Source organism: Phoca vitulina, unplaced genomic scaffold (genome assembly GCF_004348235.1).
Source record: "Phoca vitulina isolate PV1807 unplaced genomic scaffold, GSC_HSeal_1.0 scaffold30, whole genome shotgun sequence".
Taxonomy (NCBI): Eukaryota; Metazoa; Chordata; class Mammalia; order Carnivora; family Phocidae; genus Phoca; species Phoca vitulina.
Window position 1 is genome coordinate 16,539,739 of NW_022589733.1, and position 25,182 is coordinate 16,564,920.

At 39.9% G+C, this 25,182-nt stretch overlaps 1 long non-coding RNA gene across 1 annotated transcript in view; it reads left to right on the forward strand.

The window, feature by feature from the left end:
* LOC116644774 overlaps positions 1-25,089 on the forward strand; it is a 108,787-nt gene extending 83,698 nt beyond the window's left edge. Inside the window, exon 3 of the long non-coding RNA XR_004301817.1 lies at positions 21,465-25,089. This is a non-coding gene — a long non-coding RNA (uncharacterized LOC116644774). The remainder of the gene's footprint in view (positions 1-21,464) is intronic.
* Positions 25,090-25,182: the final 93 nt, after the last annotated feature.

Below are 25,182 nucleotides of genomic sequence, written 5' to 3' on the forward strand. Positions count from 1 at the left end.
TTTTTGTATGCTGTGACTTCACCAAATTCATCTATCAGTTCTAGTAGTTTTTTTGCTGGACTTTCGGGTTTTCAATGTAGAATATAATGTCATCTGCAAATAGTGAAAGTTTTATCTTCCTAACCAATTTGGATGCCTTTTATTTATTGTCGGATTGCTACGGCTAGAACGTCCAATAGTACTGGTTTTGATATCAGGGTAATGCTGGCCTTAGAGAATGACTTTCCTTTCTCTTCTTTTTTTTTTTGGAATAGTTTGAGAAGAATAGGTATTAACTGTTCTTTAAATGTTTGGTAGAATTCACCTGTGAAGCTCTCTGGTCCTGGACTTTTGTTTGTTGGGAGTGTTTTTGATTACTATTTCAATTTCATTGCTGGTAATAGGTCTGTTCAAATTTCCTGTTTCTTCCTGCTTCAGTTTGGAAGGTTATATGTGTTTAGGCGCTTACTATTTCTTCCTGTTGTCCAATTTGTTGGCATATAATTTTTCATAATACTCTCTTATAATCCTTTGTATTTCTGTGGTGTCAGTTATTTCTCACCTTTCATTTCTGATTTTGTTTGAGTCTTCTCTGTGTGTCTCTCTGTGTGTCTGTGTCTCTCTCTTTCTGAGTCTGGCAAAGGGTTATCAATTTGGTTGCCCTTTTCAAAGACCCAACTCCTGGTTTCATCTGTTCTATGGGGTTTTAGTATTTTTTTGTTTTTGTTTTTTTAATGTCTGCTTTAATCATTATGTTCTTCCTTCTACTGGCTAGGGTTTTGTTCTTTTTCTAGCTCCTTTAGGTGCAGGGTTAGGTTGTTTGAGATTTGTCTTGCTTTCTTGAGATAGACCGGTATTGTAATAACATACCTCTTAGAACAGTTTTTGCTGCATTCCACAGATTTTGGACCATTGTGTTTTCACTTGCATTTAGCTCTATTTTTTTTTTAATTTCCTCTTTGATTTCTTGGTTGACCCATTCATTGTTTAGTAGCATGTTATTTAACCTCCATGTATTTGTGTTCTTTCCAGATTTTTTTGTTGTTGATTTCTAGTTTCATAGTGTTGTGGTTGGAAAAAATAAATATGTGACTTCAAACTCTTTTGAATTTATCGAGCCTTGTTTTGTGGGCTTATATGTGATCTATTCTGGAGCATGTTCCATGTGCACTTGAACGTGCATTCTGCTATTTTAGGATGGAATGTTCTCAATATATCAGTTAGATCCATCTGATCCAATGTGTCATACAAAGCCCCTGCTTCCTTGCTGATTTTCTGTTGTGATAATATATCCATTGATGTGAGATGTTAACGTCCCCTACTATTATTGTATCACTAACAGTTACGTCCTTTATGTTTGGTATCAGCTGCTTTATATCTTTGAGTGCTTCCATATTGGGTGTGTAAATATTTATAATTATTATATTTTCCTGTTGGACTGTTCCCTTTATTATTATATAGTGTCCATCCTTGTCTGTTCTTACAGTCTTTGCTTAAAGTCTATTTTGTCTGATAGAAGTATTGCTACCCTGGGTTTCTTTTCAATTCCATTTGAATGATTAATGCTATTCCATCCCTTTACTTTCAATCTGCATGTGTCTTTGGGGCTGAAATGAGTCTCTTGTAGGCAGGATATAGATGGGTCTTGCTTTTTTATCCATTCTGTGACCCTCTGTCTTTTGACCAGAGCATTTAGTCCACTTATATTCAAAGTAATTATTGATAGTTACGTACTTAATGCCATTTTGTTACTTGTTTTATGGCTGTTTTTGAAGTTCTCTGTTCCTTTCTTGCTCTCTTAGAGTTTGCTGGATCCTTCTGGGATCCTATGTATGTTATTTCACTTGATGGTGTTGCTGAGTTCCCCTAGTCTGTTTTCATTCATTATGCTATTTCTGTTTCTTGTTCAACTTGATTGATTTTCGTTACTCTGTCCTCCAGGTTGTTGATCCATTCTTCTGCTTCCTCTAGTCTACTATTCTAATTTTCAATTCTGGTTATTGAGTTCATCTCTGATTTTTTTTTCCTTAGGTTTTCTCTTTGTTGAGGGTCTCACTAGAGGTCCTCCCCTCTTTCTCAAGTCCAGTGAGTATCATTATGATGATTACTTTAAATTCTCTATCAGGCATATTACTTATGTCCATTTCATTTAGCTCTTTTGCTATGATTTTTGTCTTGTTCTTTTATTTGAGACATATTCCTTTGTCTCCTCATTTTGTTTAACTCTCTGTGTCTGTTTCTATGTGTTAGGAAGCTAAGCTATGTCTCCTGTTCTTCATAAGGCCACTACTTTTAAGAAGAGGTCCTGTAGTGTCCTGCACTGAAATGTCCCGTTCACCTGAACCTGGAGCTTCAGCTATGTCACCTATGTGTTTTCCATATGCCCTACCATTGTGGCTGAGCCACATTTGCTTTAAGTCCAGTCATCCTTAGTGGCTCTCTTTGCCTGTTGTGGGCAGGGTTTGAGAGGTATAATTCTTTAAAATGTGCTGCTGTGTTCAGTTTGCTAGTATTTTCTTTTGTTTTTAATTTTTTTATTAACATATAATGTCTTATTTGTTTCAGGGTACAGGTCTGTGATTCATCAGTCTTACACAATTCACAGTGCTCACTATAGTACCTACCCTCCCCAATGTCCATCACCCAGCCACCTCAGCCCTCCCACCCCCCTCCACTCCAGCAACCCTCAGTTGGTTTCCTGAGATTAAGAGTCTCTTCTGTTTAGTCTCCGTCTCTGGTTTCATCTTGTTTCATTTTTCCCCTCCGTTCCCCTATGATCCTCTGTCTTGTTTCTCAAATTCCTCATATCAGTGAGATCATATGATACTTGTCTTTCTCTGATCGACTTATTTCACTAAGCATAATATCCTCTAGTTCCATCTATGTCGTTGCAAATGGCAAGATTTCATTTTTTTGATGGCTGCATAATATTCCATTGTATATATATACCACCTCTTCTTTATCCATTCATCTGTTGATGGGTATCTAGGCTCTTTCCATAGTTTGGCTATTCTGGACATTGTTGCTATAAACATTGGGGTGCACGTGCCCCTTCGGATCACTACATTTGTATCTTTGGGGTAAATACCCAGTAGTGCAATTGCTGGGTCGTACAGTAGCTCTATGTTCAACTTTTTGAGGAACCTCCATACTGTTTTCCAGAGTGGCTGCATCAGCTTGCAGTCCCACCAACAGTGTAGGAGGGTTCCCCTTACTCGGCATCCTCGCCAACATCTGTCATTTCCTGACTTGTTAATTTTAGCCATTCTGACTGGTGTGAGGTGGTATCTTATTGAGGTTTTGATTTGGATTTCCCTGATGCCGAGCGAGGTTGAGCACTTTTTCATGTGTCTGTTGGCCATTTGGATGTCTTCTTTGCAGAAACGTCTGTTCATGTCTTCTGCCCATTTCTTGATTGGATTAGTTGTTCTCTGGGTGTTGAGTTTGATAAGTTCTTTATAGATTTTGGATACTAACCCTTTATCTGATATGTCCTTTGCAAATATCTTCTCCCATTCTGTCGGTTGTCTTTTGGTTTTGTTGACTGTTTCCTTTGCTGTGCAAAAGCTTTTTATCTTGATGAAGTCCCAATACTTCAATTTTGCCCTGGCTTCCCTTGCTTTTGGTGATGTTTCTAGGAAGAAGTTGCTGTGGCTGAGGTTGAAAAAGTTGCTGCCTGTGTTCTCCTCAAGGAGTTTGATGGATTCCTGTCTGACACTTAGGTCTTTCATCCATTTTGAGTCTATTTTTGTGTGTGGTGTAAGGAAATGGTCCAGTTTCATTCTTCTGCATGTGGCTGTCCAATTTTCCCAACACCATTTGTTGAAGAGACTTTCTTTTTATCCTTTGGACATTCTTGCCAGCTTTGTCAAAGATGAGTTGACCATAGAGTTGAAGGTCCATTTCTGGGCTCTCTATTCTGTTCCATTGATCTATGTGTCTGTTTTTTGTGCCAGTACCATACTGTCTTGATGATTACAGCTTTGTAATAGAGCTTGAAGTCCGGAATTGTGATGCCGCCAGCTTTGCTTTTCTTCTTCAACGTTCCTCTGGCTATTCGGGATCTTTTCTGGTTCCATACAAATTTTAGGATTATTTGTTCCATTTTTTTGAAAAAAGTTGATGGTATTTTGATAGGGATCACGTTAAATGTGTAGATTGCTCTAGGTAGCATAGACATTTTCACAATATTTGTTCTTCCAATCCATAAGCATGGATATTTTTTCCATTTCTTTGTGTCTTCCTCAATTTCTTTCATTAGTATTCTATAGTTTTCTGAGTATAGATCCTTTGCCTCTTTGGTTAAACTTATTCCTAGGTGTCTTATGGTTTTGGGTGCAATTGTAAATGGGATTGTCTCCTTAATTTCTCTTTCTTATGTCTTGTGTATAGAAATGCAACTGATTTCTCTGCATTGATTTTATATCTTGCCACTTTACTGAATTCCTGTATGAATTCTAGCAGTCTTGGGGTGGAGTCTTTTGGGCTTTCCACATAAAGTATCGTATCATCTGCAAAAAGTGAGAGTTTCACTTCTTTTTGTCTATTTGGATGCCTTTTATTTCTTTCTGTTGTCTGGTTGCTGAGGCTAGGACTTCTAATACTATGTTGAACAGCAGTAGTGATAGTGGACATCCCTGCCACATTCCTGACCTTAGGGGAAAAGCTCTCAGTTGTTCCCCATTGAGAATGATATTCGCTGTAGGTTTTTCATAGATGGCTTTTATGATATTGAGGTATGTACTCTCTATTCCTACACTGTGAAGAGAGTTTTAATCAAGAAAGGATGCTGTACTTTGTCAAATGCTTTTTCTGGTCTATTGAGAGGATCATATGGTTCTTGTTCTTTCTTTTATTAATGTATTGTATCACACTGATTGATTTGCGGATGTTGAACCAACCTTGCAGCCCAGGAATAAATCCCAGTTGGTTGTGGTGAATAATCCTTTTAATGTACTGTTAGATCCTATTGGCTAGTATTTTGGTGAGAAATTTTGCATCCATGTTCATCAGGGATATTAGTCTGTAATTCTCCTTTTTGATGGGGTCTTCATCTGGTTTTGGGATCAAGGTAATGCTGGCCTCATAAAATGAATTTGGGAGTTGTCTTTCCATTTCTATTTTTTGAATCAGCTTCAGAAGAATAGATATTAATTCTTCTTTAAGTGTTTGGTAGAATTCCCCTGGGAAGCCATCTGGCCCTGGGCTCTTGTTTGTTGGGAGATTTTTGATGACTGCTTCAATTTCCTTAGTGGTTATAGGTCTGTTCAGGTTTTCTATGTCTTCCTGGTTCAGTTTTGATAAGTTTATACATCTCTAGGAATGCATCCATTTCTTCCAGATTATCTAATTTGCTGGCATATAGTTGCTCATAATATGTTCTTATAATTGTTTGTATTTCTTTGGTGTTGGCTGTGATCTCTTTCATCCGTGATTTTATTGATTTGGGTCATTTCTCTTTTCTTTTTGATAAGTCTGGCCAGGGATTTATCGATCTTATTAATTCTTTCAAAGAACCAGCTCCTAGTTTTGTTGATCTGTTCTACTGTTCTTTTGGTTTCTATTTCATTGATTTCTGCTCTGATCTTTACTATTTCTCTTCTCCTGCTGGGTTTAGGCTTTATTTGCTTTTCTTTCTAGAGCTCCTTTAGGTGTAGGTTTAGGTTGTGTATTTGAGACCTTTCTTGTTTCTTGAGAAAGGCTTGTATTGCTATATACTTTCCTCTTAGGACTGCCTTTGCTGCATCCCAAAGATTTTGAAGAGTTGTGTTTTCATTTTCATTGGTTTCCATGAATTTTTTTAATTCTTCTTTAATTTCCTGGTTGACCCATTCATTCTTTAGTGGGATGCTTTTTAGCTTCCATGTATTTGAGTTCTTTCCAACTTTCCTCTTGTGATTGAGTTCTAGTTTCAAAGCAATGTGGTCCAAAAATATGCAGAGAATGATCCCAGTCTTTGGTACTGGTTGAGACCTGATTTGTGACCCAGGATGTGTCCTATTGTGGAGAGTGTTCCATGTACACTAGAGAAGAATGTGTATTCTGTTGCTTTGGGATGGAATGTTCTGAATATATCTGTGAAGTCCATCTGGTCCAGTGTGTCATTTAAAGTCTTTATTTCCTTGTTGATCTTTTGCTTAGATGATCTGTCCATTTGAATGAGGGGTGTGTTAAAGTCCCCTACTATTATTGTATTGTTGTCAATGTGTTTCTTTGATTTTGTTATTAATTGGCTGCTCCCATGTTAGGGGCATACATATTTAAAATTGTTAGCTCTTCTTGTTGGATAGACCCTTTAAGTATGATGTAGTGTCCTTCCTCATCTCTAATTACAGTCTTTGGCTTAAAATCTAATTTGTCTGATACAAGGATTGCCACCCCAGCTTTCTTTTGATGTCCGTTAGCATGGTAAATGGTTTTCCACCCCCTCACTTTAAATCTGGAGGTGACTTTGGGTCTAAAATGAGTTTCTTGCAGACAGCATATCGATGGGTCTTGTTTTTTTTATCCAATCTGATACCCTGTGTCTTTTGATTGGGGCATTTAGCCCATTTACATTCAGGGTAACTACTGAAAGATACAAATTTAGTGCCATTGTATTGCCTGTAAGGTGACTGTTACTGTATATTGTCTCTGTCCCTTTCTGGTCTATGTTACTTTTAGGTTCTCTCTTTGCTTAGAGGACCCCTTTCAATATTTCTTGTAGGGCTGGTTTGGTGTTCACAAAATCTTTTTGTTTGTCCTGGAAGCTTTTTATCTCTCCTTCTATTTTCAGTGACAGCCTAGCTGGATATAGTATTCTTGGCTGCATATTTTTGTCATTTAGTGCTCTGAATATATCATGCCAGGCCTTTCTGGTCGGCCAGGTCTCTGTGGATAGGTCTTCTGCCAATCTAATGTTTCTACCATTGTAGGTTACAGACCTCTTGCCCTGAGCCGCTTTCAGGATTTTCTCTTTGTGTCTGAGACTTGTGAGTTTTACTATTAGATGTTGGGGTGTTGACCTATTTTTTATTTTGAGGGGGAGTTCTCTGTGCCTCCTGGATTTTGATGCCTGTTTCCTTCCCCAAAATAGGGGAGTTCTCTGGTATAATTTGCTCCAGTATACCTTCTGCCCCCCCCCCCCCGCCCCGTTCTTCTTCTGGGATCCCAATTATTCTAATGTCGTTTTGTCTTATGGTATGGCTTATCTCTCGAATTCTGCCCTCCTGATCCAGTAGTTGTTTATCCCTCTTTTTTCAGCTTCTTTATTCTCCATCATTTGGTCTTCTATATCCCTAATTCTCTCTTCTGCCTCATTTATCCTAGCAGTTAGAGCCTCCATTTTTTATTTCACCTCATTAGTAGGCTTTTTTATTTCAAATTGGTTAGATTTTAGTTATTTTTCCAGAAAGGGATTCTCTAGTATCTTCTATACTTTTTTCAAGCCCAGCTAGTATCTTTATAACTGTCATTCTGAACTCTAGTTCTGACATCTTACTAATGTCTATATTGATTAGGTCCCTGGCAGTGGGTACTGCCTCTTGTTCTTTTTTTGAGGTGATTTTGTCCATCTTGTCATTTTGTCCAGAGGAGAAGAGATGAGAGAACAAAATTCTAAAAAAATATGATAAAAGAGTAACAATGACCCCAGAAAAATATACACTAAACATATCAGAAGAGACCCAAAACCAGGGGGGAAAAGAAAGAAAGAAAAAAAAAAAAGAATATGATCAGGCTGGTGAATATAACAGAGCCACACACTAGAGTCTGGGTGTATCTTGGTCTGTTAGAAGAAATTGTCCCCCAAAATTTTAAAGAAAGAAAAAATTATATATACACAAAAATAAGGGTAAACATGATGAAGGGATGGAATATGACTGTAAAGATGAAAATTAAAAAGGATTTTAAAAAAGGAATTGGACAAGAAGTTGGTTGAAAAGAGACTGAAAAAAAATTTTTTAAAAGGAGAATGTGATCTGGCGGGAGACTAGGACAACGTCATACACTAGATTTAGCATATATTTTGGTCTGTTAGAAGAAACTGTATCCCAAAATTTTAAATAAAGAAAAACTTATATATAATATATATAATATATACATTATATATATACAATATATATTGTATATATACATATAATATATACAATATATTATATACACACAAAAAAAATAAGGTTAATACAATGAAGAGATATGACTGTAAAAATGAAAAAGTAAAAAAGATTTTAAAAAAGGAATTGATAAGATATTGGTTGAAAAAGGAAAAAAAAAATTCAACTAAAAAAATAGAAAAAAATAAAGAAAATTTAAAAAATTAACTTTGAAAGACTAAAGAATCATGGGGAAAAAGCCATGAATTCTATGTGCTGTATTCCCCTAGGACTGGGGTTTTGCAGTTCTCATTGATCAGTAAACTTGGTCTTGGCTGGATGTTCTTGCTGATCTTCTGGGGGAGAGGCATGTTGCAGTGATTCCCAAATGTCTTTGCCGGAGGCGGAATTGCCCTGCCCTTGCCAGGGACCGGGCTAAGTAATCTGCTCAGGTTTGCTCTCAGTAGCTTTTGTTCCCTGCAAGCTTTCCGTACAGCTTTGGAGGACGAGAGTGAAAATGGCAGCCTCCCAATCTCTGGTCCCGGCAGAGCCCCCTCAGGGTCCCACTCATCAGTGAGCCCCCAGAGAAAAGCAGTCAATCACTCCTGTCTTCCTGGTCTCTGGCTGCACTCTGTGCTCACTTGGCTTGTCACTGAGCATATCTATCTCTGGCAGACGACCCTGTTTGAAGTCTCTAAACCCAGCAGATTCCTGCGGTGCGCTCCTGTGGCGCTCCTCACAGGGAAAGAAGGGGAGTCTCCCCGGATCTGCCACTTGTTGGGTCCCTGCTGGAAGAGCAGTGGCCCGACTGTACCGTGGATCACGGTTTATGGCAACCTGAGCTGAAAGCCTGCTCCTTGGCTCCGTCTTTGCAGCCGGCTTCCCTGCTCTGATACCCGGGAGCTCTGCCACACTCAGGCACCCCCGGTCTTTCTGTGACCCCGAGGGTCCTGAGACCACAGTGTCCCAGCGAGGGTTCCACCCCCTGCTTAGCCATTGGAGTGACGTCCCTCAGCGGAGCAGACTTCTCAAAGTTCCGATTTTGTGCTCTGCTCTCTATCACTTGCTGGTAGCAGCTGATGGAGGCTCCCTCCCCTGCGGTCTGTCTTCCTGAATATCGCCTCAGATTCACTTCTCCAAATGTCCTACCTTCCAGAAAGTGGTCGCTTTTCTATTCAGAGAGTTGCTGCTATTCTTTTCTTCAATCTCCTGTAGAGTTTGTAGGTGTTCAGAATAGTTTGATAGCTATCTAGCTGAATTCCTAGGACCAGATAAAATGTAGGTCTCCTACTCCTCTGCCATCTTGCTCCAAATAAATGACATTTTCTGAATAACAAAACTTTAGAACATGCAGATAGATTGTTTCTGAAGGCAGACGACACAAATCTTTCCTTCTGATAAACAGCAGCCTCATTGGGGGCGCCGTCGCTGTCTGCTTCCAGTTCACTAGTATTTTCTTGAGAATTTTTGCATCTCTAGTCATGAGAAATATTTTGCTTAATTTTCTTTTATTGTAGTGTCCTCATCTGTCTTTGGTATCAAGGTACTGCTGGCCTTGTAAATTAAGTGTGGGAACGTTACTTCCTCTTCAATTTTTTGGGAGAGTTTGGCATTAATTATCTTTAATTCACCAGTGAAGCCATTTAGTCCTGGACTTTTGCTAAGATTTTTTTTAAATCACTGATCCAATCTCCTTGCTACTAATTGGCTTTTAAGTTTTGCTATTTCTTTCTGATTCATTTCATTATGTTATTTCTAGGCATTGATCCATTTTTTTCTAGGATGTCTACTTTGATAGATGTTCATAGAAACACAAAGCATCATAAGAACTACTGAGGGATCAGTTGTAATGTCTCATCTTTTCATTTACAATTTCTTGTTGATTTGGGTCCTCATTTGTTTTCCTTGCTAAGCCTACCTAAAGAATTGTCAATTTTGCTTCTCTTTTCAAAGAACCAACTCTTAGTTTTGTTAGTTTCTTCTTTTGTTTTCCTGTTCTCTATTTCATTTATTTCTTCTGTAACCTTTTTTTCCTTCTGCTTCGACTTACTTTGTTCTTTTCTAGTTCTTGCACATACATATAAAGTTAGGTTGTTTATTTGAGGTCTCTTTATTTGACATTAGCATTTATAGCTAAAAATGTCTTGTTTAGAACTGGTTTTGCTGTATCCCATAAGTTTTGTTATGTTGCATTCCTATTTTCATTTGTCTTAAAATACTTCTTAATTTCTCTTTTTAAATCTTTGATGTGTTGTCTCAGAAAGAGTATTGTTTGATTGCCATGTATCTATAAATTTTTCAGTTTTTACTGATTATAGTTTCATGCCATTGTGTTCAGAGAAGATACTTGGTATGATTTCTATTGTCTTCAATTTGCTAAGACTTGTTTTGTAGCCTAACATAAGATCTACCCTAGAAAATGTGCTGTGTGTGCTTAAGAATGTATATTCTGCACTTGTTAGATAAAAGGGACCTAACAGTCACATAGAAATCTGTCTATAGTGTGATTGTTTCCTTACTGATTTTTTTTTTCTAGACGATTTATACATTTTTAAGAGTAGGATATTAACATATCAAACTATTGTATTCCTGTTTCTTTCATCTAATTTTAGTAGTACTTTATATTTTTTTGATGCTTCAGTGTTAGGTGCATAAAGGTAAAACAATTGTGAGTATTTTTAAAGGATCGACACCTTTATCATTAAATAGTGACCCACTTTGTCTCTTTTTACCACTTTTAGCCTAAAGTGTATTTTGTCTGATACACGGAGAGCCATTTCTGATTTTTGTTTTTTGGTTACACTTTGCTTGAATTATCTTTTTGGTTCCTTCACTGTTTGTGTGTCTTTAAAGCTAAAGTAAATCTCGTGTTGGCAGCGTATCATTGCATCTTGACTTTTAATTCATTCAACCATTCTGTGTCTTTTGACTGGAAAATTTAAGCCATTTATGTTTAAAGTAATTCATATGTAAGGACTTACTACTGACATTTTGTTAAACGTTTTCTGACTGTTTCTAGATCATTTTCCCTTGTTGCTTATCCTGCTGTTTCCTTTTGTGATTCGATGACATTTTGTAATTGGTATGCTTTCCCTTCGTTATCATGATCTTTTGTATAACTACCACAGATTTTTACTTTGTGGTTATGAGGCATATATAAGATAGCTTAAACACTCCATTTTAAACTGACAACTTGTTCTGAAACTTACTTTCACTCCCCCACCACATATTTAATTTTACTGATACTACAATTAACATATTTTTATATTGTATACCCAGTAACAGATTGTTGTAGTTAGTTATTTTTAATATATTTTTTCAACTTTTAAACTGAATTACACACCAACATTATCATAAAAAAATCTGACTTTGCTTATATATTTACCATTACCAGTGAGTTTTACACTATGTTATTTAGCATCCTTTTACTTCCACTCAAAGAACTCCTTTCAGCATTTCTTTTAAGGCCAGTCAAGTGATGATGAACTCCCTCAGCTTTTGTTTGTTCGGAAGTTGTCTGTCCTCCATTTCTGAAGGACAGCTTTGCCAGGTAATTCTTCGTCGAAAACCTTTTTTCTTTCAATATTTTGACTATGTCATCCCATTGTCATCTGGCATGAAAAGTTTCCATTGAGAAATATAATATTATGAGGTTTCCTTATATCTAACTTTTTTTTTTGTGGCTTTCAAAATTCGACTTTCGACAATTATAGTGTGTCTCAGTGTTGCTCTATTCAGATTCAACCTATTTGGGATCCTTTGGGCCTCATCAATCTGCATGTCCACTTCTCTCCCCATGCTTTGGAAATTTTTAGTCATGATTGCTTTAAACATATATTCTGTTCATTTCTCTTTTTATTTAACTTCTGGGATTCTCATAATGTGTATCTTGTTTCTTTTTATGTTGTAAGCCCTGTAGGTTTTCTTCTTCTCTAACACTTTTTTTTTTTCCTCCCCCTTTTTTCCTTTTGCTCCTCTGGATAACTTCAAATGGCCTGTCTTCTAGATCTCTGATTCTTTACTCTGTAGGGTTAAGTCTGATATTGAAACTATTGAATTCTTGAGTTCAGTCATTGCATTCTGCAGCTCTAGGATTTGTTTGTTTTTTTCCTAATGGTTTGTCTTTGTTGAGCTTCTTGTTCATGCACTGTTTTCCTAATTTCTTTAAGAGGATTATTTTGAATTATTTGTGTAACAGTTCGTAGAGCTTCTTTTTTTTAGGGTCAGTTATTGTAGCTTCATTAATTTCCTTTGGTGGCGTCATGGTAACCTGACTTCATGGTCCTTGATTCCCTACATTGGTATCTGCTCATTTGAGGAAGTGGTCTTCCCTTCCTAAATTCATAAGTTTGCTTTAGCAGAGCTAGTCCTTCATTAGTCACCTCAGCTTGGGGTTCTGGACATGTCAGCTGGTAGCATCCTTGAGTAGTAGGGTTGCCATCAGGATCTTTTTGGGCAAGGCACTGCTCAAGTTCTGAGGTTGAGGTGGGGGTGCTACTGTCTAAGAACATTTAAATAGGACTGTTGGCTTCATTCCCTGTCCTAATGCAGCTACTGCATGGATTCCACAGTTGCCTAGATTCTCCTGTCAGGCTTTCTAGATGAGCAGGATTGGGTATTATACTCAGGAGGAGCATGCTGGGACAGGGCAGCAGAATAGGCACTAAGGTTAGCACAGCTTGTGTCAGGCAGGACTGTGCACCTAATTCCCTGGTCATAATGGGCCGGTGGCTTTGCTCTGCAGCTAGGGGCAACCACTGAATATGTTCTCTGCTCAAGTGCTACTGTATCGAGAGCTGAGGCTGAGCTATACAGCTTCCCTTATGCTCTGGTTAGGTTTACTGTTTAGGCAGGTCGAATGCTGTATTCTGCACTGTTGGTGCTTCAAATTAGTTGTTGTAAAAGCAACCCAAACTCTTACTTGGGGACCAAATTAGGGAGAAATATGCACCAAGTTCCCTGACCGGACAGCTTTGACTAACAGCTGGACTCTATATTCAAGTGGCATTATAATCAGAGTTGCTGGATGGGCTTCATGGATTCCCTGGAACTCTGATTAGGCCTCCTGATCAGGAAGGCTGGAGGGAGTATTGAACTGTGGGACAGGCTATAAATTAGTTCACTGCCCAGGTGGAGCCTCAGACCAGGCCCATGGACTGGCAGGGCTCTTTGGGGACCAAATCGGGCATAACTATGCACCAAACTTGGTCATTTGGGGCCACTGGCTTGGCTCTGCATATGGGCAGAGGCTTCCTGGTCAGGCAAGTAGGGGATCTATACCCACAAGTAGGTGGGGCTATGAATTAGTCTCCCTGTCCAGGCAGAATGGCTGAACTAGCTTCAAGGCCAGTATGGCTTGTTATTTGCAGTCCTGAATCTGGCAGACCCATGGCTTGCTGAGTTCTCTGGTCTGATTGGGCCACTGCAGTGAGGACTTGGTATGCCAAGGTCTGACCATGGTTTCTGTAAGCCCACCCTTCTTTTCCATTGCTCTGATCCCCAATGTTCAAGTCCTGCAGACTCCACCACAGTTCATAGGAAGCGAGGCCCCAGTGGGCTTCAGGAGAAGCAACCCACAATGCTAGGAGTGTTGGATGTCCACCTTGGGCCTCTCTCATGCCACTGGAGGTGCTGTAGGCTCAGAGGGGCCCCCTCGATGGAGTGCTGCACCTGCCTGGGGGGGAGGGACAGTGCTGTCAGTGTAGCCTCTTCTCTGTCTAGGTTTCTGTGGTGCAGGGGGATGCTGCAGCCTTATCCTTTGTTTTAAGATCTTAATAGTGGGGTCTTGCCCATGGATAGTTGTCTTATGAGGGGGACCACAGTTGGGAACAACCTATGTCACCATCTTAATGACATCACTCTCTGCAAGTATTCTCTTTCTGCAGAACATGGTCTCCAGTATCTCCACCTAAAACATTGTTTCTTATTCTTTAAGATTCAACTTAGAGGTCTTTTCTGTGTGCCCTGTGTTCTCTCTCAGTGCTTCTCATACTGTCTGAGAGTCTGTCTCTTGCCAAATTTGGAGGAGGACGAGGGACAGGGCTACATTTTACGTTTAAGTAGTTCTCGAGTGCCTGGAACTTGCTGTTTAATGGATAAGTGTTCACAACGATAATAACAATGACAGTAATCATCTAGGCACACTTAACGGGTACACCCAGGACCTTAACTCTCAGACTGCGAGAAGTGCTCTTTCTTCTGTTGCTGTGACTGTATCCGAACATGCTGTGCTCTGACAGTGCGTTAGGTCATGTAACACCAGGTAGCCATTAGCTGGTCATGCTGATGACTGATGATTTACCTGTCCAGCTTTCTATCTCCAGACCATACCATGGTGATAAATGAGACTGGCAACTCTCAGATCTGCTGCTTTCCATCATTAGTACCTCCAGGGTGTGGCATGGCTCTTCTCCCTGCAAAGTAAGATCCTAAGGGATTTTCTCAGGCTTAGAACAAGGCACGAGCTATAGTGGGGCCGCAGTGGCAATGAATGTCTTTTGTGGCTGAGGAAATGAAATTCTGAGCACTTAGAGTATTGTATGTCCAGCTGTGAAGCATTCCTGGCTACTGTCCCTAATGGAACTGTTGAAATTCTACAAGACCTTACCTCTGTCTCCCCTTTCAGGGGGTGAGGGGAAAGAGGGAGACAGAAGAGGCATGTCTTGGTTCATCAACCAGATGCTTTGTTTCTTTGTCATTGTTCGGGAAAAGCAGAAGTTGCCTTGGGCAGTGTTAAAAAAAAAAAATGGCTTTTGGTGTGAGTCAGGCTTGGGGTTGAAGCCCAGCTCCACCACTTAAAAGATGTGTGACTGGGAGAAAGATTCTATAACTCCACCAAGCCTCAATACACTCCTTTGTAAATGGGCATAACAGGTACCTTGAGTTCATACATTGAATAACAAACATGAGAGTGTCCATGGTTCATATGCAGTGACTGGTGCTCTTGTACATCACATGTGCTGGGTGAGACTGATCCTGGCTCCACTACCCTATACCACCTCATTCCTGCACCTAAAATCAAATTTTTATCTTTAGAAACAGAATCATAAAAGATAAAAATGCTTTCCTGATGAATCCTGCTCTTAATCACCCTACTTTAAGCCATGGCAGTGGACCACATTGCAAACATTGGGCATAAATTTCATTTTGAATTTTCTGTTGATTGGGGACAACAGTCATTTGAGAGAGGCTTCCAGAGAGAGTGGGACATGAGAGAAAGTCCTGGAGTGGAATTTTGGACACTTGAGCTATGAGCCCAAATTTACCACCTTCCCACTGGATAGCCTTGGAGAAAAAATAGTAATAATCAGTCTGTACAGTTTCAGGGGATAGTACTGTTTATAAAGTGCTTTAACGGCACAGAAAGTTAACACATGGGGTATTTCTGTTATGCTCTGGGAAGTATACTAATCATATTGGCCTCTGTTATTTCACTCTACCTTTTCAGTGACTGACTGTCTTCATCTATAATTACCTTTGTAAGTATAAGGACTTTTTACTTCAGAGGGAAAAGGTTATACAGCCGGTAAATGACTGAATGAGGATTTGAATTCCCAGATCTGATTCCAAAACTGATATTCCACCACTAGTGCGCTCCCTGAACCTTAAGAGTAAGGTTAACAGACATAGCACATAAAAAATATGATACCCAGTTAAATTTGCATTTCAGATAAACAACAAATTTTAGAAGTATAAACAAAATATTGTAGTGTAAGTATATCCAAAATGTTCTTTATACTTAAAATGCAAGATGCCCAGTTACATAGGCATTTAAGGTATTTTAATCTAGCAATCCTCCTTAGGAGGCTCATGTCACATGTGCAGGTGAGAAGTGGTATATTAGAGCCTTTCCAAAGGCACCTAAAGGTTGTTCTCATGGAAATGTGCCCTTCAGAAATAATCAACACATTCTTTCATGATAGAAATTGTAAGAATGTCAGCAAAACAGAGAAAAAGGTAACTTATGATGTGTTTTCTAGATGAACTTAACATGGGTCTAGATATTTCAAAGCTGTGCAGACCAAGAATTCCAAATCATGGTTGATAGTGGCATGCATCATGGACAGACAATCTTGGCTGGGTAAACTCAGGCCCCAGAACCCAAGGCAAAGACCTTTTCTGTCAGCCAATACTCACCGAAACCCTACTATAGGCAGTCCCCATGTTGGCATGTTATTGAGGGCATCTCATTGAGAATCCAGGCAATGCTGTGGAGTGTGATAACCCCATGTACTGACTGACAAACTCTGACAGAGAAGTGGCAGAGCTGAATCTGACGCAAGTCTATCTGAAACCTACAGATCATGCTGCATAGTTCCTGGGAAGTACGGTTGGCCACAACCTAATGAGTGAGATGTTATAGATAGCTGTTGAGTAGTCCTGTGTAATAGAGTTGAAATTGTTCTTTTTATAGTCATGTTACCTGAGTGTTTTCCTGTCTGTCCATCTGTACCCATCTTAAATCCTGTATCTTTCATGAACCATGCTTAAAATGGGATGTGGTCCCTGCTCTATACCCCAAAGCATTCCCTGGCTTGGATTCCAATGGCATAAAGATTTAGACTCTCAGTGTTGAACTGGGCACTTCCTCTCCCACTATGTACTCTATTAGTGGTCTTTTATAAAACTACTAGAGGTGCCACATAGCATAGTAAAGATCATAGGCCATGGAGTCACTCTGCTGGATCTACCACTTAATGGCTGTGAGACCTCTCCATGCCTCCATTAGTTCATCTTTACATGAGAGATGATAATACGCACCTCAAGGGGCTGTATTGAGGACTGAATAAGTATTCAATACATAGTACATTGTTGTTCTTACTATTTTATCTACCATGATTTGAACTTGTGGTAGGCACCAAGCATAGAGCTTAGCAGCTCACACACATCATGTCATTCTATTCTCACGGTGCTTTTTTAAGTAGATGCAATTATTATTCAAACAGTAAATCAAGGAGGCAAGAGGAAAACCCTGGCTGACCATGGAGCCTAGACTCTCCATTTCCCTCTTTGCTTCCTGAAGGTACTCCAAAATGGTGATTGATGTAAAATACATTATTTTCCTTATTAACATAACCTATTAAGAGAGATCAGCATGTTTCTCCTCCACAGAACTGAATGCTACTGAGTCAAAACCTTTCTTGTATATATCTGTGCAAATAGAAGAGCTTATACAGCAGGGGTTGAATGAGGCCATTCGAGTATAGGTGTAACCATTATCCTGACCTAGTTTTCAGTATGTGAGCTGCCTTTTATGTACAATGACATGACCACTCCAGGCCTCAGGTTCTGCCTTGGGCCGTGAGGGTAAAACAAATTAGTTGTAGAAGTGTCTTAAATATTCAAATACCTCATCTATCCTTGATTCCTTACAATGATTTTTTTTAAAGTTGGCATACCATTTTACTCGCCCCAAGCTAGGGTGGAATAGGGGGCAAATCTTTATGATACAGATCGTGCCACGTAATATCCATTACTACCAACATTTCTGCTGCCATAAGAACATACTGCACCAAGCTAATCATTTGTCTTGAGCAAACCACTCTTCAGTTGATTGTATAATCTGTAGACAGTTAACTTTGCTAATGAATAAGAAGGGTTCTTTTTTAAAAGGACTGAGCAGGATTTGTCCCAGCCACGGGTGAACAAAGGAAACATTACAGCCTGACACCCTCAGTGGCAGCTTCAGGAACATAATGAATCTTCACCGATGAGCAAAGTGTATGAAAATTTTCACATGGCACTGGGAGACATGAGGTTTAGGACCCATCTTGGAATACATCCAGGGATACCCTGTCTAAACTGCAGGCAAATTTCTTAGCTCTTCTTAACCTCAGCATCTACTTCTTTGAATTTGTGAAAACCATCCTTCTCAGAATTGTGATAGGTGCACAATGAAGTCACAGATATCAAAGTGCCTGGTATGATAACTTTGTACCAATTATATTATTTTGTTAGGGAACTTGATCTCCCAGTATACACATTTCTGATTTGGGGAAACAATGATTATTTTATCAAACTGGTAACTGATATGACCATTGAAATTCAAAAAAAATCTCCACCTTTGCTCTTTAACAGCATTGATTTGCTGGGTTTTCCCTTCTCCCCCACTCATAGTTCAGTTATTTGAGTGAAAAGACCACGTTAGAGCTATAAAAATATGATTGCATTGCTGTTGCAAGTTCCCAAACTCAGATGGTTATAACCTGATGCAGGGCATTCCAATTTTAACTATCTACTGCTGTTTTTATTTCATAAAGCCACTAAAAACATCCTGCACTGCTTTTATATACATCACTACCTTTATGGCTTTTGTGTCATAATAAAAAGCAGTTCATTGGAAGCTGATGGGTTTTTTTTCCAGCAGAAGAATAGCAAACTCAGAATAAGACATCTCTGTGTAGTTTCTCTGCCTTCTAACTCTGTACCATGCGATCAGTCCATGTTCCTCCAGGCTTCCAGGCTATTTTTCCCAAAAAGCTATTTGTAAGGCATTGCCCTATTCAACCTTCAAAGGCTCCCCACCACATTGATTTGGAGGCTGTACATCCTTAGCCTCGCATTTGAAGATGTCTAGTATCTTTATAACTCACTTTTGTTTATATAAACAAAACACCTAGTTTGCTCTCCACCTTCTTGAGTCCTTATGGTTTTATCCACATTGTGCTTTCTCCACCATTTATGGGAAGTCCTTGATTCTGTCAGTTTAATTCTTATCCATCAATAGAAACCCTGCTTTCTACCCAGCTTTTCCGGGAAATCTTCCCTGGGATTTCTCCCTCTTAACCTTTAGCAGAACTTACTGCCCTCTTTTCTTTCAACACAATCATGTTCTCCTTAGTCATTTCCCTTGGATTAGGAAATAGGTCTTGTATGTTCACTGATAATAAATACCTAGTGACATAAGGGCTTCTGGGGTTGGTTATCAGACAATTCTGATTCCTATAAAGTCCCTTGCCTAACGGTCACTTTATTACTTCATGTCAACGGTCGTTGACACTGGATGATATGATTGGCATAATGCCACACATGGAGATTATGGCAAAAACATGGTTCCTTGTCCTCATATCACTTTCAGTCTAGGTAAAATCTCCATTTAATCCCCTTTTCCCATTAAGTCTTGTATCAAGCAAATCTTGTATCAAGCTGAACATTTTTTTCTATCCATCAGCATCTCTCCTCCTCGCTAATCCTCTCAGTGCCCTCCAATTCTTGCCAATATGCTATGATCTGAGTTCTTCCACATTTCTGGTCACCCTACCTGTGACTGCTTCTCTCTCTTGGGAGTTAGTTATAAACCAAGGAGTCATGTGTCCCCAGCTGTTACTATTGCTAGAAACTCTCCAGTCCAACAGTCCCTGATGAGTGAGACTCAAAGCCAGACTGATAACCCCAGCACTGGACTACCAATTAAAGTCAACATTAACCTAGAAACTCTGAAATGCCACTTCCGTATTGGGTGACTAACCATCTTCAAGATAGATAGGCACTTGCTGAGCACAACTTCAGGTGTTCTTGACCTAACTACCTCACATGCCTCCTCCACATGGATTTCACATATGCTTACCTGGCTTTGCCTGTTCTAAAACTTCCCACACAGCCCCTGATGTATCAGAACCTTCTAGAGGGGATCTCATTTTGGTCCAAATACAGGCTCACTCTTAGCCACAGTCCTCAAGTGACAGTATTTCTGTAATAGGTTACTGTAACTTTTGAGAAAATGCAATACTTGTTAACCTCACATTCATCCTCTTGCATTATATAAATTATGCCTTCTAGGAGGTAAGACAAAGGCTGATCAACAGTCTATAGGTGCTTACTATTAGCAATATTAGGAACCAGAATAATTCATGCATGCAACAGGTTCTACTCTTTCTGGTTTTGAGCTTGGTTACGTAGTACCACAATGAATGAGGTGCATTCTATCAACCAGATATGAACTAATAAGAATGTGATGGCAGGTATCTGCCCCGTTTAAGAAAAGCCATGGCATTTCCATGTTAATGTCAGAGGAGAAGTATCTAGGAGAGGCTGGTATCCACCCTCACATTGACCCCCTGCCAGAAGTACTATGATATCCCCAATGTGGATGCTATATACAGTACCAACAAAATCATTATGGTGAAATTTTATTACAGAATCATAATAAGAAAGAAGGAAATCATAACTGAGAACTTGAGCTCTAGAGTCAGGCAGCTCTGAGGTGTGTATTTTGGTTTGGCCAACTTCGGTGATCTTGCATAAGTCATTTAACCTTTTTGTATCAAACTTCATATCAAAACTAAAATTTAGTATTAAACACACTGGGGTACGTATTTAGTACAATAGAACGTGCTAGATAACAAAAGGATTGGCTATAATTAAACATAGAACAGTAATGTGGCTTATACTTAATGCATGTTCTCTAGATTTCCCCATAATTTTTAGTCTAATTTTATACTGTAGGTATCATCCAAGCATAAAACTTTCAAGAACACACCTCAAAATCCAGATCCAAAAAAGAATGACACTCTTGCCCTTCTCCTCTTAAAATGCAAACTTTATTTGCCTCACATTTTTTCTCCAAAGTATCAAACATATGGTATTTCATCTGTCTCCATAAAATTTTAAAGCAGATACAGATGTTCTTCTCTACTAAGTGTCGAATCTTGGTTGTGAATTCTGCCTCCTCTGCTTCTTAACAGTGGGATCTGAGTCAACTGGCTTCATCTCTCTGATCCTTGGTGTCCCCATATGCAAAGGAATAGCAAGGATGCCGTGATGGTGACAATAAGGGCAAGGACAGTGACATCAGGACACCTACTTTACAAGCTTGTTAGGAAGATTGTATGTGATAACAGTTGCAAAGTCCCCCTTAGTCTTATGATTGGGGTAACCAAAACTCATGGTGGGGAGAAGTGGCTCAAGGTTACTCACACACTGTCCATGAATGTAAAATTGAGACTTTGTCGGAGTGACCTCCTATACAAGTCACTCTGACCTGATAAGATAGATTGCTTAGGGTATCAGAGGGGCATGAATGAGTTATTCCACCTTCAATTCCTACTGTGGGGGCATACCCATGGACAAAAAGAGGTCTAGAATCTTCACATCTGTATGGTTTTAATGTGATGGATGGACCTCCCTCCACAAAAGAACAGTATTGAAGCTTTTAATTAATGTAATCTCTTAATTAAGGCTCCTTTGGCTAGTTGAAATACATTGGGGGATCATCAAAAAGCCCTGAGGTAGCTCATAAAATTGATGCAACAGTTTTGAAGAACCCAAAGACCATACAATTGGACTCTAGAGGTATGCTGTCCAAAACAATAGACTGTATATTTAATTGCTACTTTAAGTAAAACTAAAAATTCAGTTTCTCACTCTAGCCACATTTCATATACTCAGTATCCACATGTGGCTGTTCTATTGCAGAGCACTGCTCCAGACTGATGCCATTTAAGTGCCATTATCCACAAGACTCTACATCCCCGTACTCCAATTTTTGGAGGGAGAATTGGCCAGGTTTACATGGTATCAACATTTGGAAACAATCAATTATGATCAAGGTGGACAGTATCCTTTAACGTAGTCCTGGCCTCCTTGATTGGGGTGGGGGATCTTTTCCAGAAAAGGGGTACAGTTATGCCTCCCAGAACTTTCCTGTTCAATCCTGATGACCCTTGATGTAGCCTGGAATGATGGAGAATTTAGAAAGCAAAGCTGCGCCTGAGACATCAGAACGAGTGAGTGATTCGGGGTTACAACCCACTTTCTATGTCTTGTTTGTTACACTAATGACGTCTTCTTTCACATTCCTCTTTTAAAATCTTATGAAGAAAGATACTTTATCATTGTTCATTTTGGACAGCATTCTCGAAACATCCTAATATCAACCTCTTAAAGAAATCCCCTTGGGCATGGTAATAGGAACAAAAGACAAAACACCACTTTTATGTCTCTTCGTCTCAAGGTATAACCCAACATACTGAGGGCTGTGTATGCTAAAGCACGATTTATTTTAAATGTAGACAACCTCCTGAATGCATGATGCATTTTTTTTTTTTTTTTTTTAGAACCCTAGTTCAGAGGAGGGACAGAGAAGCCAGAAGAGGTTTGTGCCTTCTATGAAAAGCATCTAAGCTAATAACAAAGAAACTAAACACACAAAACTAATTATTAGAGTGATTTTTAATTAACCTGGCCAGCTAATATAATCCCTGGAACGTTTTTTCATCCCTAGGACATCATCATCCTTGTACTCATTGGATCTGCATTGATTGCACATCTAGGTCAGTAAGTGGGCTGATGGGTTTGGTTTCCACCACTGCTTATAGCTTCTCCTTGATTTGTCTCCCTGCAGACTTTATTTTCTGAGTGTTCTCATGGAATAACCAGGCCTTATATCTCATGGTATCTAAACTATATGCATGCTCTGACCAGGAACTGCAGTGCCTCACTTGTCCACACAGACAGTGGTATTCCGAGGATGCGTGTGCCCTTGAAGGCAGTTCTCAGCCTTGACTGAACATTAGAATTGCCAGAGGAGCTTTTACAAAGATCCTGTCCAGCTGTACTCCAGACCAATTAAATCAGAATGTGTAAGGGTGGGACCAGCATCAGTACATTTTAAAGCTCTTTGGATGACTATGAATATTCATAGCAAGTTACTGGACAGTATAAATGTAGGCTCTCTGACTTCACCTCACACCCCTGAACAAGAATGCATTCTAATAAGATATCCCAAGTGACTAATATATATAATGAAGATTGAGAAGCACAGCTCAGCCAGTGGCTCTCAAGTTTGAGCATGCACCACCAGTACCTGGAGGGTCTATTAAAATGCAGTGCTGGACTTCACCCCCAGAGTTCGTGACTCAAGGTATGGGTAAGGCTTTGCATTTCTAACAATGATGTAATACTGGGGATCCCAGTTCATGCTGACACCATGCAGGAACCACAGTTTCAGACACCCTGCTCTCTAAAGCATACTTAACCCTCTTTCCTAGTTCATTTATTCTGCCAAGAATCTTTTGAAGCACAGGGAATTTTGCAGTGAACAAAGAGATAATACTTGCCATCGTGGAACTTAAATTCTAGAGGAGGTTCAGACAATAAATAAGCAAACTAATTATGGAAACAAGTATTACAGATTATGTTTATGGAAAAGTATATACCGAGTGATTAGATCCAGGGTGACTAGAAGGTGCCATTTTAGGTTAAATGGTAACGTAAGGACTCACATGTGAGTAAAGACCTGATGGATGAAGGTTTTAAAAGCACGATACAGAACAGAAGAAACAGAAGGAAAAAGAACCCTAACTGCCCTGACCCAAGGTGGGTTTAATATACTCAAGACGAAGGAAACAAGGTTTTCTTCTTCATATCCCAGATCCACAACCTGCCTCCTGAATGATTTTTCAGGGCCTATTCACTCCTCAAGCTTCCCTTGTAGCTTTCTTTGGAAGATTAAAACTTCACTGTGAAGTTACACTTGCTTACTGGCACCAGGTCTCGAAGAAGGAAAGAATACAGAAATTTCCAACAGGTGTGGGTGGGCCATCCATCTTTACTAAACCTTGTAATAGGAGACATGAAGGATGAGAAGATTTTACTGCCAACGGGAAACCCCCAGCCACAGAGGATGGAAAATGGCAGGAAGAAATAAGACTTAAAGAGCAGAAATGGCTGCATAGGTTATTATGGGCTAGGAGTGATATCACCAGGAAGGTGACATAGGTAGATCCTGACTTTGCTCCCCTGCCCAAGAACTGAAAACTATTCATGACATCACTGAAAAAATCCTAGAATGAAGGTGAGGCTGAAGTATCTCTGCACCACAGACCTGGAGACAGAAGGGTAAGAGAAGCAGATACATATTACCCCATCCCACGCTGGCAGGGTACCACAGTGGGAGGTCTCCCCTAAGCCTATAGCCCTCCAGGGCGAAGAGAGAGCCCATGATGGCCATCAAGCTCCCCCTGCATTGTGGGTCACTTTTGGGGAGTTTCCACTTTGGTCTCACCTCAAGGAGATCATGGGGGAATCTGCAGGTCTTGCAACAACCAGCATTCAGATCTTGGACCACTGAGTTCCTACCTGCAGTGCCCAGGTAGAAGTCCTAAAGAGCAGCCTCACTCATCGGCACAGCCAAGACAGGGGGCAGTTTGACCAGGGAATGAGGCAAGTAAGCCTGATTTGGGACTGCAGATGGAGAGCCTTGCTGGACCCTGAGTCTGGTCTCCTTGGCCCAGTGAGCAGCTAATTCATAGCCCAGACCAAGGCTGAGTGTAGTTCTGGACCCTCCCAACCAGGAAGCCTGTTCTGATACCTTGAAAATGTCTTGGCATAGCAGCATTCAGAGAGCCCAGCCAGTGGCTCTGCCCATCTAGCCAGAGAGTTTGATGCACTGGTCTGTCTGATAAGACTCTTATTTGGGGAGCTAGGCAGCCTTGAGACCTGTTCTGTGGCTCCCTGCCTCTCCCCTTGCATTCGTGAAGCTAATGCAACCCTAATTACAATGGTACTTGAACAGAGGACAGGACCAGCAGTTGTGTATTTATGGAGCCAAGACTGTAGCCATCTGTCCAGGCACCTGAGTATGCAGGTCTGTCTGGATTCCCTCCACAAGAGGCCCTGAGGCCTGGTCTGCAGTGTGACCAGGCAAGGGAATATATAGACCAGCCCAAACTGAATACAGCCTCCAGACTGACATGACCAGGAACCCTAATCAGAACTCCTTGGACTCTGTTGTCCATCTTGCAACGCCAATTACAGCAGCACATGAGTAGACAACTTGGTACATAGTTCTGCCTCATTCAACTTCCAAACAAGAACCTGCCCAGCCTGTGCAGGACCCCACCTAAGCAGAAAAATGAAGAAAGTGCCCCCTGTTCAAGGATGTTACAAACTGATGCATGCAGAAAATCAAGTCAAGTAGTCCGGTAAAGTCTGGAAGACAAGACCCTTTACTCAAATGTGCAGATACCAACATAAGGAACCAAGGATCACAAAAAAAAATGTAAATATGACACCACCAGGGGAAACTAATAAAGCTCCAATAAATGACACTAAAGAAATTGAACTATCAAAAAATTCAGAATAATCCTCTTAAAGGAGTTTAGTGAACTACAAGAACACAGAAGAAAACTAA